The 17,933-nt window shown below is 46.3% G+C and overlaps 1 long non-coding RNA gene across 1 annotated transcript; it reads right to left on the bottom strand.

The window, feature by feature from the left end:
* Positions 1-163: 163 nt before the first annotated feature.
* On the bottom strand, positions 164-1,219 carry LOC120701258. Its single transcript, XR_005686017.1, has 3 exons — positions 948-1,219; positions 390-864; positions 164-295 (listed from the first exon to the last, which is right to left on the bottom strand). It is a non-coding gene; the product is annotated as an uncharacterized LOC120701258 (long non-coding RNA).
* Between the last annotated feature and the right edge of the window lie 16,714 nt (positions 1,220-17,933).

Consider the following 17,933-nt stretch of genomic DNA (forward strand, 5'->3'; position numbering starts at 1 on the left):
AACCTAGGATAGCTTTCATTTTTTTTGCAGGTGTTACTTCCGCATCAACAACAGCCCTTTTGATACCCTGAGAAGAATACTTAGGAGGCAGATGACCGGACGAAGTCACCGGGTTCAAGTGTGGTTCAGTGCATGATTTTTTATGTATCATCTGCAACTTCACTGGACCAAAGTGATCAGATAGCCAGTCTACAAGCTGTGCATTGCGTCGCATAATAGACGTTCTAAGAATAGAAATGTCCTGCATCATAAGAGCGTTAAGATTCTTCATGTAGTCAGCAAAATAAGTTCTCCCCTGCAATATTTATAATATTATTAGGTTGAAGGACAGATTTAACATCATAACTACAATAAATAACAAAAACCATGAAAGAACAATGGCAACTTACAAGCCCTGGATGACGCTGATTGATATAAGCAGAAAAGTCAGATGGACTCTTGAAAGCGAAGGAATTATAACATATGGATTCGACACACTGATTCTGGTTTTCCGGGACCCTTCGTGCTGCGGGTGCAAATACACGGCTGACGGGGGAAGGTACGGTCGGGGTGGCATGAGGAGACTGATAGGTACGCCTCATGTAAGCGGATGTGCCGGCAGGACGTACCTGTATATATAACATAATTAAACCTTTCAAAAAAATAAAACAAAGAGATAGTCAAACTATATAAGAAACTTGCAGATGGAATGTTCGATTGCGGACAGTCACATACACCAATGAATCGAGCAAAGTCCTGTTCACCCCTACTAGCACACATAAATGCCATCAACCTCAGTGATTCTTGGTCAAACAGCTTAAGGCGGGGAACAACCTTATGAGCTTTATTCAGCCTATTGAGATCGACATTATCCAGAAATATAATCTGAAAAAAAAACGATTAATATGTCTGATAGACAAATACCAATAGGAACATAATAATTACAAACTAAGCATCAGGACCCTAACCTGTAGGAAATAGTGACACCCAGAGAGTGATGTAGCTCTGCCCCTACTAATAATTTCAGCCCGTATTTTCTGAGCGGCCTCGAGCACATGGCCAAACACATATCGACACCAGTTATACCTATCCAATGATGATGGATTTTTCAGAGCACCCCAAAAATCCAAGTGCACTTGATCATGTTTCACACAAGGTGCTAGCAGGTGACCAATAACAAATACAACAAATGCAACTTTAAATCCATCAATCTCCTGAGTTGATGATTGGTGATCCAGATGCTTCTAAAGAACATATTCAATTCCTTTTATACTACGAGGATCTGACCCAACTAAGCCAATACTTGCCCGTAGCAGTCTATTTGTTCTTCAGAAACAGATGTTGACGAAACATCAATGTCCCCACTAGGAATACCAGGAACAATACCTACATCGTCCTCATGAACGTAGATGCGCCTTGACTCGTCGAAAACGAGACAGCTCTCATCAATATCCAATTTACTCAGCAACCAAACTGAAAGCTTGAGATTCAGCTTGCTAATACATGGGATGTCCAGAATACCACCAAAACCCGTTTTCCTAACGATTTCCTTCTTAAACTCGCTCATCTTAGAGACAAGAGAGAAAACTGACTTGGGCGAACACCGATTTGTGATGCTCGCAGAGGAAGAAGATTCATCATCACTTGAATTGGGGGAGGACGGCGTCACGGATCCACCACCGACAGACCTCCCAGGAGGAGCGGACGATGAGGGACGCCTCGATATGGACGGGAACTCAGGTACCCACTTCTCATCTCGCTCGACCACCATTCCTAACCAGCGGGGAATCGTAGTGAAAAGCTCAGTAGAGGGAGCCGCTAAGACATGAGCGGCTCAGCAAAAAGTAGAAGAACCCAAATGTGTGTATACAGTAAGTCTAAATGTGTACCGAATATAACACTAGAATAACAATACTACTAAAATGCAACCTCACTTTAACTTACTATAAAACCCTAAACCTGTACTCGCATGTCCCCTCTGCCATGATCCGCGTACATTCATGTACCCCGCGACTGCCAGCCTTCCGTGAAATATCAGAAAAAACATTCGTACAGGCAAAACAACGAAAAAATACCAGCCACATGTTTCATCGAGACACCAGGGCCACAAGTTACCACAACAATGGGCGCCGGCAAAAAAAATATAAACAACATCTATCACCGCAACCAAGGCAAAACAGTACACCTATGCCGCGAATTAAACACTTAGCTGCTGCCAGCTTTAACCTGCCAAAGGTGTATAACCTAGGCCGGAATACGCATTCAAAGAAATTCGAAGTCCATGAATACTTCCATATGGGACAAACGATCACACATCTCGATACATAATCAGCGCCCTGGATAATAGATTCACGAGTAGCCGGGCACAAAACAGAGTTTTTGCTCAGCGTCGGGCAATGTATTCGCAACGAACAGTGACCAAGCAAGCAATGTACCGTAGCTGGCTTGGGTGCTGCAAAACTGGACCCCAGCCGCCGGCCGGCCGGCGTTCGTCGAGTGAAGGGGTCGGGACGGCTGATTCTTCTGTTTCGTGATGAGTGGACGGAACTTTGGTTTCAGTCTCAGTTAATCTGACTTAGTTTCCAAAAAAAAAATTCTACAGTACCCGTCACATCGAATGTTCGGACATATGCATAGAGTATTAAATAAGGTTTAAAAAATAATTAATTACACAGTCGAACTAATTAGTACCAAATGAATCTTTTAAGTCTAATTAGTTCATAATTAAGTATTATTTATTAAGTAACAACAAAGTGTACTGTAGTACCAAAACTCAAACTTTTTCACGAACTAAACACAGCCTTAGCTCAAGAACCAGTAGTCTGCATGCTAGTCCCGTGAAGGGGCCACAGATTGTTCTTCACCTTTTTTAAAAGCATTTTCCCCGGATCTGCATGCCTCCTGCAGTGGGTCCGGCCTATACGAAAAGGTCCCGGATCACACAGGCCATCGTGTCCCGTCCCCATTCATTCATGCATGCATTCTTCGTACCGTGTTCGATTCCGTGGCATGCGGACCTCCGCCCCGGCCGCCTCCGACTCCGAGCGTGACGACCTGACGGGCGGACCCAGCTCGGCGTGGCTGCGTGGGGCGCAGGAGCTTCCGCGCCGCCACCGAAGACACCATGGCCATTCCAAGACCACCCTCTGAATAGCCGGCCACGACGCCCGTTGCGGCCGGCTGTCGTCCACGACATGGGAGGCCGTCGTGCACGGCCTCGATACGAGGGCACACAAACCGGCACACCAAGCAACAGAAGCTTGCCGCACAAATCTTCAATCAATCCCATCCGTGCAGAAAACGAGTGAAAACCAAACACGCGATTGGTGGATAGAAATTCCGATCCATCGCAAGTTCGGAACTACATGAAATTTATCCCGATAAAAAAATTTATTTATTATATTTAATAAGAGAGTGTTAAAAGAAGTCACCACGTTCGCCGAGAGGGTTTAGAAATTCTCATGTTAACTTAAAAAAGAGAAAGATTTGAACCGTCAGATTTAATGAAGATCCGACGGTCTAAAGTAATGAGAAGTGTCCATACCAATTCAATTAAGATGCAACCGTGTAAGTTAATGTAGAGACCATATCCAGTTAAAAACTATTAGGTGGTTGAGTCTAGAGTCCGTATTGTATTAGAATCTGACTTAGCTGCCGCATGCTTAAAATTTTCCATATTTGATAGTGTACGCATCCACATGTACTTGGACAGGAATCACTCAATAAATAAAATTATAGAATTTGGACAAGAAAATTAATCCAGCCAAGTAAATAAACAGATGGCCAACTAGCAGGTTCCACGTAGCAACAAAACCAACGAGACCTATGAGCTTTTTTCATGCCTTGATCTTTGCGCCAGTTGTTTTGACAAAACAACAAAAGAAAAAATAATGACACCCTTCATGCAAACACAACTTGATACAATCATGTTCATCCTCTCTTCTGCAATGCATGCAATGGACAACACGCAATCGTTGAATTGATAATGTGAGCCTCATGTGTTCATACTATCACTATTGATCTCGATTTCATATATGTAAATGGGCTCAAGCTATAGTGAGACATTAATTTCGGTGGTGGTTAACAAATAGCTCAACTTCGAACTAATGACCTAGAAGCTATACTTTGTGGCGAGAGAGAGAATTGAAAAAAATATAACATACAAAGAGAAGAAGGTGGGAGAATCTTGCTTGCACAAAGGCTAAGATGCAATATGAGAGTGGTATATGAGTAGGGTGGTAATGGATCTAAAAAGAAAAACGTCTAAATTACTCCCCTGAACTATAGCCAAAGTTTGAATAACCCCATAAACTATTGTTTGGTTCATTTTAAACCCACCAAACTATGCATTTTGGTTCAAATTACCCTCTAATACAATTTATCTTTTTCATTTCTCTTTGCATAGGTGGAGTCTTAAGCTGAAATTTTACAAGATGGTAGTACACATCATAACGCATCTTAGAAAAATACATCATACACTTTTATTATTATTTTGATAGGTTAGGATATTATTAATAAATTAATCAGTAGAGTTCAAAACTATATAAAAAATAATGATAAAAAATTATAACAAAATTTTTTAATATGCATTGTGATGTCCACTACTACTCTACAAAATTTGAAATTAAAATTCAACTTGTGTATGGAGAAACAAAAAGAACAAATTGTATTATAGGGTAAAATGAACTAAATTTCATAGTTTAGGGAGTAAATTGAACCAAGTTATAGTTAGGGGTTATCTAGACTTTGGCTATAATTCAAGGGAGTAATTTAGACTTTTTCCATTTAAAATTTCAGCTAATATATTTTAAGGATCGAGTTAAGAGTTGAGTTGGGTTGTGAGGGGGGTATTAGGACCATAATTACTGCTGAACTGAGTTACCGTATTACTGAATTATGCTTAGTAAAACAGTGCCAGTAATTGTATGCAATAGTTATTATTAAATTTTTTCCAGTAATTTTACGTAAAGTTACCCTTAAGGTGTAGAATAACATATATAGATATAGATTCAATTAAATAGAAAATTTCACGATAGAAAAGGACAAATGATTAAATTAGCACCCAGACTATAACAGTAGATGTACCACAAACGATGAATTTAACCAAATAATAATATAGCATCTTTTGTCCATTCGAAATTATGGTGGGAAAAAATCACTACACATAAAAACAAACTTAAGTGTGGTATATTATCGCGCTGTCATGCATCATCGCGTCTTAAATGTTTGTTTCCATGCCATCTCTCACCTCGCCGGCCACCTCAAACTAAGACATCAAATTTGAGCAACATTGTTGTTCGCACCATCAACACGGAGAAGAGCACTTCTCTAACTGCCTACAAAGGAGAATGGCTCCAAAGCATCGCTTCTCTAACCGCCTACAAAGGAGAATGGCTCCAAAGCAGGCTTCTCTAACCGCCTACAAAGGAGAATGGCTCCAAAGCAGGTGGCCCAAAATGCAATACTTTAGATCTAAAAGCCACCACATACCACATTCATTCGATATCGGGAGTTAGAAATCAACATCAACATGGAGAAGAGCGCTTCTTTAACAGCCTACAAAGGAGAATGGCTCTGGAGTAGGTAGCCCAAAAAGAATAATACTTGAGATTTAAAAGGCCACCATGTACCACATCCATTTGATATCGGCCGGGAATTAGAAATATGCATGTTAATTAATGAGAAAAAAGAAGATCCACAATTTTTATTTATTTATTTGGTGAATTAATTGCATCAACAGTAGAGAGAAAGCAATACTTTAGATCTAAAAGTCACCACATACCACATCCATTCGATATCGGGAGTTAGAAATCAACATCAACATAGAGAAGAGCGCTTCTTTAACCGCCTACAAAGGAGAATGGCTCCATAGCAGGTAGCCCAAAAAGAATACTGCTTGAGATTTAAAAGGCCGTCAGAAATCTGCATGTTAATTAATGGGAATAAAGAAAGATATACAATTTTTATTTATTTATTTGGTGAATTAATTGCATCAACAACACTAGAGAGTTATAAGTATAAACAAAAGTTTAGATTAAAATTAAAAAGAAGTAAATAAAACAATCAATTTTGTTATGTTATATAGAGTTGTTAGTAGGTTTACCTTAAGTTATTCCAAAAGCAACATGACATGTGGTGTAGCCTTGAAATGAAAAATAATAATTTGGCGGTGTCTGGACCGGCTAAAATAGGGGTGCTAAAATTTATCCCTAGGTGCCCTAATGAGCTAAATATGGAGTTAACCTCTAATCAGGACTCACAGGCTCTAATAACCAACTAAGCATTATCTGGGCAATTAGATTACCAATTGGCCCATATTTAGCTCTTTTATTTGGCATCTAAATAACAGCTGAGATCCAAACACCCCCTTAATACTTAAGTGTTAAATGAATCTAATAGACACACCTACGGGTTTATAAATTACCACAATAATAGATCAAAAATAAAAAAAATATCTCCATCATTGATCTTAGTGGATCCCTGTAACACCCCTGTGTTAATCGTCTCGCTAATCAAGAGTTAACTCGCTAATCGTGGACTCAAATTCGTCGTTAACGCTAATCGCGTTCGCGCAGTAAACATCTACTTAGCTGTTTCGATCTCGTTTTTGTCCTTGATCCGAGCCTCAAATCAACTTTCACCCAAAACGAAAGTTGTAGATTTTCTTTTTCTCTACAACTTTTATTTTGGCCAAATTTCATGTTCCCATATGAAAATTTGAGTTTCAACTGGTCAAACTCGGGCAAAAATCATTTAAACGAAGAAACAGTGCATCTCCTGCTCGCACTGTGGCGCTCGCCGGCCATACCGGCGACTGTGCTCGTCGGCGCCGCTCCACGCGTCGGCAATCGCGCCCGACCTCGGCGTCGGCGTCCTTATCCTCGCGAACACCTCGAAGGTTCCTGTCCCGTCCCGTTCCTCCCTTCTCCTTCCTCGGGGCAGCGAGCGGAAGCGAGCAGACCTCGCCGTCGACGTTCCTCTGGCCGAGCTCGTCGCCCCGATCGATTTCCACGCACCCAGAGCTGCGCAACCTCGTCCTTCACCTCCTACGAACCTCCGCGAGCCCGTTGGAGCTCCACCACGGCCGAATCAGGCACCCCCGCCGCGGCCGCCATTGACGTTCATCGCCGAGCTTCGACCTCTACGCCGAGCACCCTCTTCCGGCCATCCTCCGCTTCAAATTGGACCACGGTGAGCTCACCTACGACCTCCCCTCGCTCACCGGCCTGTTCTCCACCCGATTTCGCGGCCGCCGCCGTCGATTCGAAACCGCGCCGCCGCGGAACGCGCCGCCGCCTCTGTGCGCCCGCCGCCGCACCCCCCTGCGTGCCGCCGCTCACCGCTGCCGCGCGCCCTAGGGCCGCCCGAGCTCGCTGAGGCTCCCGCCGCCCGCTCCCGCCGCCGCCGAGTTTCGCCGCCGCTGGAACAGCCGCGCGCCGCCGCTGTCGCCGTGCCGCCGCCGCGCGTACGCCGCGGGCCGCGCTCACGCGTCCCCGCGCCACGCCACCGCGCGCGCCGGCGCTGCCTGGCTGCGGTGGTGCTAGCCCCGCCCCGCAGCAACGCCACCGGGCTCCGCGCAGGCCGGCAAGGCCGCGCCACCGCTGAGCGCCGCCGCTCCCGCCGCACGCCGCCGCGGGCGGCTCTGCGCGCCGCGCGCGCGCCACGGGGCCGCCCTGCGCGGGGACTCCGCGCCCCACCGCGCGCCTCGGGCCGCCTGCGGGTCTTGGGCGTGGGCCGGCGAGGGCGCCGCCGCGCCTTGCCCTGGCCGCCGCGCCTGCCACGGCCGTGGCCCGCGGGCGCGGGCGAAGCAGGGGAAGGGGGGCGCCTGGAGCTGGGCCTGGGCTCCCTTACAAGTGGGGCCCGGCTGTCAGTGCCCCCCCCCCCTTAACTTTTATGTTTTCTTTCATTTATTTCAGCTGATAATTCATAATTGTGTAGAAATTCACAGAAAAATGCGAAAAATGCCAAACAAATTTTGTTAGGTTTCTAAAATCAGGATCTTCAGAGGAAAAATACTTAATCATGCATTTTATCACTTTTTCTCTGATGAAAAATTCAATTTGTGTTTAACTTAGTTTATTTTGTACCACTTGTTTTGTTACTCTAAAAATTATAAAAAATTCGTAGTGGCTTACTCTTTTCATGTGTAATCCACTGTAAAAGTTTCGTGGCCTGTTGCTATGCGCTTTTGGTAGATCTGTTTATACTTCGCTGGCTTGCTAGGGTTAGTTATTTTGTTTCGTGCATGCAAAGCAAATTCCTGTTAATCCATGCTAACCTAAGTCGTTTTAGTAGTTGTTTTCGAAGGAAACACTTCAGGCTAAATGTTTAAACCTTGTTTTCGCATCGTAAGCTCTTATGCATTGCTCTGTGTCCTATCTATTGCATGACATATTTTATTCGTGTAGACGCCACGACCGACGCTGTCCACGAGCTGATCGTTGAGCCGGTCCAGGAGCCACGAGCAGAGGAGCAGCAGCAGGCCGCCGTTGAGCACGCTCCAGCAGACCTAGTTAACCCCGCTGACTTGCAAGGCAAGCCCCGGAGCATAACCATAATTTAAAGTATTCATTGTTTAATTAAGTATTGTGCATTTATGTTCTAGGAGTTGAATGGAACCATAGTATGCATGTTCCCTAGGTACCGTGGGCCTATACTAGTATGCAGGTGTCGATAGATATGCTTTGCTAAATAGGATTTCGGTAGAAGTCGAGTGATTACTGTCACTCGCGAGTTTAGGATCTTGATCCCTTAGCTTTGGTTTGAAATGAATTGTTGAGTAAAAAGAAATGGAGACCGGGCGGAAATGAGTTGGTTTGGAATGGATGGAAAGTTAGCTCCGCCTGTGTCAATTGAGGACCGTTCCGTTGTTGGCAGTGCTGATCGAGGATTGAACAGTACTAACCACATACCGGAAGTAGGAGGTAGTCGAAACCGGTAAGCTGTGTACCACCTTACAGCGGTGATTTGAATTCCGCCATGCTACGCTGGGCGTGGGAGTTGGTGGGTGTTGGATAGGATGCCGCCTCCGGGTTCTCCGGGAGTTCACTGCGAGGGGCCCATCACCTGGGTTTTAGCAGGCGTAGTTCAGATGCCGTGGTAATGTGGAAACAGTTGACGCGCGTGGCCCGACGGGGCTTACATGTGTCGTGTGAGTTAGGTCCACCTTGCAAGGTTAAATCGGATCGATTCGCCGTGACTCGCGGTTATGAGAGCCTTGATCTCTTTGTCACATCGTAGTAAGAAAGTGGAATGGAAACGGAATGGAAAAGACTGGTTTGGAGTTGCTAAAAGATAATCTGTTCCACCATGTGTGTTTTAGATGAATAGGCGAACTTAGTAATACTTGGTATACTAAATGGAGCTAAAATATTGAAAGTAAGGATTCACTTATAGTAGCTTTTCAGCAAAAGAACTCCAGAGCCAAAAAGCCTTGCATGTCTAGGTAATGGGCTAAGTATACCCAGAGTCGGGTAAGCCTTGCTGAGTATTAGTATACTCAGGGTTGTTGTTGTAACCCTTCTGAGCAGGTTGTGTCCCGGCGGACTTCGAGGAGATCTGTGCGTCCTGGTTTGGACAGCCACTCCCTCCAGGTTGGACCGTCGAGTGGGCCCCGTCTTCCCCGTGAAGATTGGGCAGGTTGGCGTCACATCGGTGGGCAGGATGTGGAGCTCACCTTTTATCGTCGTCGTAGCTATCGTATTGTATTTCGAACTCAGTTTTAAACTTCCGCTGTGCGTTTGAACTCTGTTGTTTGTATTTAAGACTTTTATGTAAAACCGGTGTTGTAAATTAATTTGAAGATTTCTGTTGCTGGTAACACCTGTGCTCGTCTTCGTACGGGTCTAAGTGCAATTGTGATCCTGGAGTACAGTAGTTTAATCGGGATTTTACCCGACAGCCTGTCAGGTTACATCGTTTTAAGTGCACAGTAACTTGATTAAGTATTAAGATGATGGTTAGTGCATTTAAGCCGGTTTAATTTGGACGGTGCTGCTACAGCTGGCATCAGAGCTCTAAATTGCACTGGGGTGATTACCTTGCAACGATTTAAAGTTTTCGAAAAGTTGACGCTAGATGCGCTAAGGAATAGAATAGATAGTTCGTATGCCCTAATTATGTTATATAGGTTAGGTGGCAACTAAGTATCTATTTTATTCCAGCACTTCCAGCTTTTACTTTTTGTTAAACCTTATTTCGGTAACGACGCACCTACGTTGAGGTAAGCAAGGTAAGCATTCTGGTAGTCCTTAGAATAGCCCACGTGTTTCATACGTGCGCGGGTCCCGTATGTTGAGCATACGAGGAGGTGATAAGGCTCAATTCAAACGAGTCTGTCGCTATCTGCCGCCTGATATGGAGTGCGGATTTCATGCCGTGTGATTGTGATCACGGCCATTTCGTAAGGCAATGTTACGAGATGTAAACCTGTCATGCGGTTGGCCATGACCGTGACCCTTGGGACACGTCTACCCTTGGATGTCCCGTAAGGCGAGTGTACGGGAAGTGAATACGTTGTTATGACGTATGCAGCGCTGCCCATTCAGCGTCGAACGTCTGGGTGCCATCTCTATAGTGGATGGTAATGTATGTGTGAATATGTGGGAAACTGCATATGCGTTACCCGTGTGGCGTAGGACACATGGGGGCCGTTCGTGTGTGCTGGCACGAAGGGTCCAGAAATGGATATTTATATCTGTCTCTGTGTTCTCCTGCAGGAAACTAACCACGTTAAGCGCGTTATAAAATCCTTGATCGTAGGAACGACTAGTCTATATATATAGGGAGAGTACGTAAACGTGCCACCAATTGCTCTCGTATACCATATTTTGGTACTTGTTTGGGTGAGAAACGCTAGAAACGTGGCATGCATCTTGTATTCCTGAGTTGGGTGTTTGTTTTGTTACCTTCGGTTGCGCTTCAAAAAAATTATTGGATCACCATGTTTTTACTATGTGTTCTTAAAAATTTATTTGTGTTGCGTTACCAAGTTTAAACCTGTTTTCTTTTGAAAACTGTCACTTACGTCAGCGCTATATGTTCTTACAGATGGCTAGCTTCACGCACGTGATCGTGGACGCTGAGGGTTGGGCGCACTCCAGTGCCCTCCACACCGGCCACTTTCCTCGTCTGCTGTGGCAGATGCTCAGGGCGTTTGACTACACTGAGCCCCCACAGTACTCCGGACACGAGTCTAGCTTGCTGGGCACCGAGCGCTGTCAGATGGTTGTGAAGATTCCTGCTTGCCCCGCTCGCCTGGACTGGGACTCGTGGCAGCTCACTGTCTATGGTAGGAAGCTGGCAGACTCCTGGGAGATTGCAGCTAGGAGGGCCATTGAGGAGTTCTCAGAAAAGCATAATGCAGAGGTGATAGATACTCCTTACAGTGTGTTTCCTCTGAGGGATGAGACCACTCAGGCCTATGCAGATCGGGTTAACCGCAACCTGAACATCATGATGCCCGACTACAGTGTCAGGACAGCACTCTCGTTCAGCTACTCCTCAGCTTTGAGTAACATGTATGAGCAGCTTCGTGAGGAAAATGCAATATGCAGGAGTAAGGCTCGAGAGGCTCACCTCCATGAGCAGCACATGATTGGTACCCAGGACAAGATCAAGACACTGAAGGCCAAGTCCAGAGCGAGGAAGATCAGGATTCAGGAGTTGCAGGAGGAGTTAGAGAACAGGACTCAGATGGTGCAGCACCTTGAGGGGCAGCTTCAGCAGGCCCAGGAGTGGATTGAGGACGCCCAGGCTCAGGTGCAGGCAGCAGCAGAGATGGAGGCTGATGCAGTAGAGGAGGAGCCAGAAGAAGAAGAAGAGGAAGAGGACCCTGAGGAGATCGAGGGAGTGTCTGGAGTCGAGTCGGGACCTGGGACTCCGTGAGGACGTGGATGGATAGTGTTGATTCTCCCCTTGCAGTGTAGCCTTACTGTAGGATAGTTGGGTAGGATGACCAACATAGAGCTTTAGGCTAACCTTGGGTTGAGAATTCTTTTGTGGCTCAGTAGTTCGAGCCATGTAGGATAACCCCTCGCTAGTGTGGTGTGTAGCCGGGTCGTGTAAGACCCCGTAGTGGTGTGTTGTAGGGTCGTTTGTGAACCCTTCTCCCATGTTAGTTTGTTGCCGTAGCACGGCTTGGTTTGTACTGAATCTAGTTCCAGCTGAAGCAGCGTGGCTGCTTATTGTAAATTTTACTCCCGTAATGATCTTTTCTGTCGGTGTGTGAATTTTCAGATTTGAGTTGTGTTTGATCGTCTTCGAATCTGAAACATGGTTGAGTGAGGTTCAGTTTTGCATACGTTAGAGCTACGTTGGGCGAAACTTGTTGTGTTGATGCATTTTCAACCAAAGCAAGTAAATTTTAATTCCCTTGGTGAACCATCTCGCGAGAGAAATGATTCATGCCGTGTGTTCATATTATATATGCACATTCTTTACTTGCATGGATTAGTCTTGCTAGCGAAATGGCTAACCAGGGGAATGATTCTTTTTGCAGATGGGTGATAATCATGACAATGACAATCACGAGGCACTGCCCCAGCAACCTCCCTCTTTGGCTCAAGCTGTTGCAGCTCTTATCGCCGACCGCAACGAGCAGACGGAGTTGATAAGGCAACTGGTGCAAGCCCAGGTCAATGCCGGCAGAGGTCGACATGCTCCCCCGCTAGCACCAGCAGAAACTGACTATGTCGGTTTTCTGGCCACCCAGCCACCTCTGTTCCACAAGGCCGATGATCCCCTTGAGGCTGATGCCTGGATTCGCACCATTGAGGATAAGTTCAGCATCCTCAATTGCACAGAGATGGACAAAGCCGCCTTTGCAGCGCAACAGCTGCGAGGACCTGCGAAAATATGGTGGGTCAATCATAAGGCTCTACTTCCCGCTGGTACACGTCTCACTTGGGATGAGTTTGTGGTAGCTTTTAAAGCACACCACATCCCTACCAGTTTGATGAGGAGAAAGATGGCAGAGTTCCTAGCTCTGAAGCAAGGGAACAACACCGTGCTCCAATATGCTCAGACCTTCAACCAGCTATCCCAGTATGGTGGTTTTCATGTGGACACTGATGAGAAGAAGCAAGATTGCTTCAGAAGGGGACTTAGCACAAAGCTTCAGGACAAGCTAGTCCTCACCACATGCAACAACTTTACCGATCTGGTTAATAAGGCCATCACGCAGGAAGATGCCACACTGGCACACAAAGCTGATAAGAAGAGAAAAGCACCTGCTGGATCCTCCAGCAATGCACCCCAGAGGTACAAGCTGGTTCAGACAGGGAATCAGCAGGCTTCAAACCGTCCTCCACAGCAGGGCCGTTGGGTCGCTAGGCCACCCCAGCAACAGCAGCCGTGGGTACCTCGTTTCCCGACACAGCAGCAGAGGCCGCTAATGCTACAAGCTCCACGCCCCAACAACTACCCTTGTTACAATTGTGGTAACCTGGGGCACTTTGCACGTGACTGCCGTCTGCCACCTCGGCAGAATATCTACAAGACTCCTGCGCTGAGTCAAGGTTCCAGCCAGAAAGATCAGAAAAAGAAGACTGTACCTGCCAAGACTGGTCGTGTGAACTACACTACTCTGGAGGAAGTCCCGGAGGGCACTCAAGTGATGGCGGGTACGTTCTCCGTTAATCACTGCCCTGTTACTGTGCTATTTGATTCGGGAGCATCTCATAATTTTATCAGTGAAGCATGTGTGGCACGACTTCACTTACAAGTATCATGCCTAGAGAAACCCTACGTTATTCAGACACCTGGCACCCGATTAAATGCTGGCCAAGTAGTTCGAAATGTTCCCCTTAACTTGGGTGGGAAAATTTTTCCACTTACTCCCATTGTTCTTCCAAGTCATGGGATAGATATCATACTTGGAATGAATTGGATGAAGAAGCATGGCGTTATCATCAATACCTCTTCTCGTATCCTTCATTTCAACTCTTCCATGTATGGTTCTATGGAAATTCATCTTTCCCAGCATGCAATTCCAGCCACTGTCATATACCATCTTGAGGGGAAAATCCTAGAGGTAATTCCAGTGGTTTGTGAGTATCCCGATGTGTTTCCGGAGGACTTGCCAGGTATGCCTCCCGATCGGGATATTGAGTTTGTCATTGAGTTACAGCCTGGCACAGCCCCCATATCTCGAAGACCATATAGAATGACTCCCAGTGAGTTAGCTGAATTAAAAATCCAGTTACAAGAGTTGCTGGATAAAGGCTATATCCGACCGAGCACCTCACCTTGGGGTTGCCCGGCTCTGTTCGTAAAGAAGAAAGATCACGGACTGAGGCTATGTGTGGATTATCGACCGCTGAATGCAGTCACCATCAAAAACAAATATCCACTTCCTCGTATCGATATTCTTTTTGATCAACTAGCCGGAGCTAAGGTATTCTCAAAAATAGATCTTCGATCTGGCTATCATCAGATAAAAATCAGACCGGTGGATATACCAAAAACAGCATTTTCTACTCGTTATGGGTTATACGAGTATTTGGTGATGTCCTTTGGATTAACCAATGCTCCAGCTTATTTCATGTACCTCATGAATTCGGTATTCATGCCGGAGTTAGACAAGTTCGTCGTGGTCTTCATTGATGATATCTTAATCTACTCCAAGAATGAGGAAGAGCATGCTCATCATCTTCATATAGTACTTCAGCGTCTGAGAGAGCACCAGCTTTATGCCAAATTCAGCAAGTGTGACTTCTGGCTGAAGGAAGTACCATTCCTCGGTCACGTCATATCTGCTGAGGGCATCTCTGTGGATCCCAGTAAAGTACAGGATGTACTCGATTGGGAAGCTCCCACTTCAGTTCCTGAAATCCGCAGTTTCTTGGGTTTAGCTGGGTATTATCGACGATTTATTCCAGAATTCTCCCGAATTGCGAAGCCGATGACTGAACTTCTGAAAAAGGGTGTCAAGTTCTATTGGAGTAATCAATGTGAGGAAGCTTTCCAGAAATTGAAGACACTTCTCACTTCTGCTCCAATCTTGGCCCAACCAGATACTACAAAACCTTTCGATGTCTACTGTGATGCCTCGGGCACAGGACTCGGCTGTGTCTTGATGCAGGAGAACCGAGTGATTGCTTATGCTTCTCGATCACTCAAGAGGCATGAAGAAAACTATCCCACTCATGATCTTGAATTAGCAGCTGTGGTCCATTCACTGAAGATTTGGCGACACTATCTTTTAGGTTCATTGTGCAACATCTATACGGATTACAAGAGTCTCAAATATCTGTTCACTCAAGCTGATTTGAACATGCGTCAAAGAAGATGGCTTGAGTTGATTAAAGATTATGAGCTCGAAGTGCATTATCATCCTGGCAAGGCGAATGTAGTTGCCGATGCGCTAAGTCGCAAAGCTCACTGTCATTGCATTTCAGCTATATCATTAAGCGAGTCTCTTTGCTTTGAAATGGAAAAGCTGAACTTAAGTATTGTACCACATGGCACATTGGCTCATTTAGAGCTTACTCCTACTCTTCGCGATCTCATCATAGCGGCACAAAAGCTAGATAAAGGGGTGAAGGAAATTCAGAGAAGACTATCAGAAGGAGACCCTAAAGTGAATTGCTTCCACCAAGATACTGAGAATGTGTTATGGTTCAAGAACCGATTAGTGGTGCCTAAGAATTTTGAGCTCAGGAAACAGATCCTTGATGAAGCCCATACGTCACGATTATCAATTCATCCGGGTAGCAACAAGATGTACCAAGACCTGAAGCAACGATTTTGGTGGACTCGGATGAAAAGGGAAATAGCCAAGTATGTGTCGGAGTGTGATATCTGTCGGAGGGTTAAAGCCAGTCATCTCAGACCAGCTGGGACTCTTCAGCCCTTGAGTATTCCAGAATGGAAATGGGAAGATATAAGTATGGATTTCATCGTCGGCTTACCTCGAACTCAAAAGGGTTACGACTCTATTTGGGTTATAGTGGATAGATTGACCAAGTCGGCACATTTCCTTCCAGTTAAGACGACGTACTTGACTAAGCAATATGCGGAATTGTACATGGATCGCATACTTTGTTTACATGGTGTGCCAAAGACTATCATTTCCGATCGAGGAACTCAGTTCGTTGCTCGTTTTTGGGAGCAATTACATGCTTGCTTGGGAACGCATCTTATTCGTAGCTCTGCTTACCACCCTCAAACAGATGGCCAAACAGAGAGAATTAATCAGATTCTGGAAGATATGCTTCGTGCATGTGTCTTGACCTATCCACAGAAATGGGATCAATGTTTGCCATTAGCTGAATTTTCTTATAACAATAGTTATCAAGAAAGCATCAAAATGGCTCCATTTGAAGCCTTATACGGTCGTCGATGTCGTACACCTCTGAATTGGTCTGAAACTGGGGAAAGAACAATCTTTGGGCCCGACATGGTTCAAGAGGCCGAAGAACAAGTTCGCCTTATCCAAGCCAACTTAAAGATTGCGCAATCTCGACAGAAGAGCTATGCAGATAAAAGAAGAGATCCACTCGTCTTTAAGGTCGGTGACCACGTCTATCTCAAAGTATCACCTTGGAAAGGTGTGCAAAGGTTTGGAATAAAGGGAAAGCTAGCTCCCCGCTACATCGGTCCATATCCAATTGTGGAACGATGCAGTCCTGTGGCTTATCGGTTGGATCTTCCAGCAAATCTTTCTGCAGTTCATAACATCTTTCATGTATCGCAACTCAGAATGTGCCTTAGAATTCCGACTGAAGTGGTGGCAAGTGACTCGATTCAATTAGAGTCTGATCTCACCTATTCTGAGCATCCTATCAAGATCATTGATCGCAAGGATCGAGTTACTCGTCGCACAACCAACCGATTCTACAAAGTTCAATGGAGTAATCACTCCGAAGATGAAGCGACTTGGGAGAAGGAGGAATTTCTGAAATCCAAGTATCCGAAATTTTTGAACACTCATCCAGGTACTACAACTTCGAACCCCTTCTGCCTGTCTTTATTCCTTTGTGCCTGAATCTCGGGACGAGATTCCTTTAAGGGGGGAAGGCTGTAACACCCCTGTGTTAATCGTCTCGCTAATCAAGAGTTAACTCGCTAATCGTGGACTCAAATTCGTCGTTAACGCTAATCGCGTTCGCGCAGTAAACATCTACTTAGCTGTTTCGATCTCGTTTTTGTCCTTGATCCGAGCCTCAAATCAACTTTCACCCAAAACGAAAGTTGTAGATTTTCTTTTTCTCTACAACTTTTATTTTGGCCAAATTTCATGTTCCCATATGAAAATTTGAGTTTCAACTGGTCAAACTCGGGCAAAAATCATTTAAACGAAGAAACAGTGCATCTCCTGCTCGCACTGTGGCGCTCGCCGGCCATACCGGCGACTGTGCTCGTCGGCGCCGCTCCACGCGTCGGCAATCGCGCCCGACCTCGGCGTCGGCGTCCTTATCCTCGCGAACACCTCGAAGGTTCCTGTCCCGTCCCGTTCCTCCCTTCTCCTTCCTCGGGGCAGCGAGCGGAAGCGAGCAGACCTCGCCGTCGACGTTCCTCTGGCCGAGCTCGTCGCCCCGATCGATTTCCACGCACCCAGAGCTGCGCAACCTCGTCCTTCACCTCCTACGAACCTCCGCGAGCCCGTTGGAGCTCCACCACGGCCGAATCAGGCACCCCCGCCGCGGCCGCCATTGACGTTCATCGCCGAGCTTCGACCTCTACGCCGAGCACCCTCTTCCGGCCATCCTCCGCTTCAAATTGGACCACGGTGAGCTCACCTACGACCTCCCCTCGCTCACCGGCCTGTTCTCCACCCGATTTCGCGGCCGCCGCCGTCGATTCGAAACCGCGCCGCCGCGGAACGCGCCGCCGCCTCTGTGCGCCCGCCGCCGCACCCCCCTGCGTGCCGCCGCTCACCGCTGCCGCGCGCCCTAGGGCCGCCCGAGCTCGCTGAGGCTCCCGCCGCCCGCTCCCGCCGCCGCCGAGTTTCG

The sequence above is a fragment of the Panicum virgatum genome, chromosome 3K, assembly GCF_016808335.1.
Source record: "Panicum virgatum strain AP13 chromosome 3K, P.virgatum_v5, whole genome shotgun sequence".
NCBI classification, from domain to species: domain Eukaryota; kingdom Viridiplantae; phylum Streptophyta; class Magnoliopsida; order Poales; family Poaceae; genus Panicum; species Panicum virgatum.